Source organism: Mus caroli, chromosome 6 (assembly GCF_900094665.2).
Source record: "Mus caroli chromosome 6, CAROLI_EIJ_v1.1, whole genome shotgun sequence".
Taxonomy (NCBI): domain Eukaryota; kingdom Metazoa; phylum Chordata; class Mammalia; order Rodentia; family Muridae; genus Mus; species Mus caroli.
The window spans coordinates 82,518,455-82,519,352 of record NC_034575.1 but is presented as its reverse complement, the minus strand read 5'-3'; the positions used below and the strand labels follow the sequence as shown (position 1 = coordinate 82,519,352).

Below are 898 nucleotides of genomic sequence, written 5' to 3'. Positions count from 1 at the left end.
GGGGGGTGGTGTGTGTGTGCACTATACGTATGTGTAGTGTCTGTGAAGTTCCAGATGGTTGTGAGTCACACTGTGTGGGTCCTGGGAAATGTATCTTGGTCCTCCTCGAGAACAAAATGCTCTTGACACTGAGCCATCTTTCTTGCTTTTCACCTCCGTTTTTGAGACAGGGTCTTTCACTGATTTGTCTAGAGTGGTTGGAAAGCAAAGCCGAGGGCTCCTTAAGCACTTGGATTACAGGGTTCATCTCTGTGCCTGGCTGTGTATATNGCTTCTGAGGATCAGAACTTAGGTCCTCGTGCTCGTAAGGCCNGAACTTTACTTAAGAACCATCTTCTCTGCCTCTTAATTCTTGAAAAAAATATTTAGATGTAAATTAGAATGTATAACACACTGCCAATTATGTACAGCGGAGAAACAAATTTCCAAATACACATATACATGAATATTTGTATTAGCTTATAAATAAAACACATAGTATTTTGGTTTTGTTTCTGGAACAAGGTCTCACCAAGGAATCCTGACTGGCCTGAAATTCACTATGTAGACCAGACTGGCCTATGTAGATTAGACTGGCATCTAAAGAGATGCCTCCTGAGTGCTGGGATTAGCTTAATTATTAAAGATAAAAGCTTCTACACCCAGTTCCTTAAAATGCTTTCAAAGATTTATTTTTAGTTGTGTATCTGCCTGTATGTGCACACGTGAATGCAAACGCCTGTGGAGGCCAGAGAGGGTATAAGACCCTCCGAAGCTGGAGTCACAGGCAGTTGAGAAGCTGCCTGATAATGACATCCCAGAGTGCTGGCAATGGAACTCTGAAGAGAAGCAAGCACTTTTAACTGTTGGGCCACTTCTCTAATCCCTGTAAAGTCTTTTTTTTTTTTTTTTTTTATTT

At 41.4% G+C, this 898-nt stretch overlaps 1 protein-coding gene across 1 annotated transcript in view; it reads right to left on the bottom strand.

The window, feature by feature from the left end:
* Positions 1–898, bottom strand: part of C6H2orf42 (chromosome 6 C2orf42 homolog) — a 32,864-nt gene that overhangs the window by 29,089 nt on the left and 2,877 nt on the right. The gene's annotated exons all lie outside the window — the stretch shown is intronic.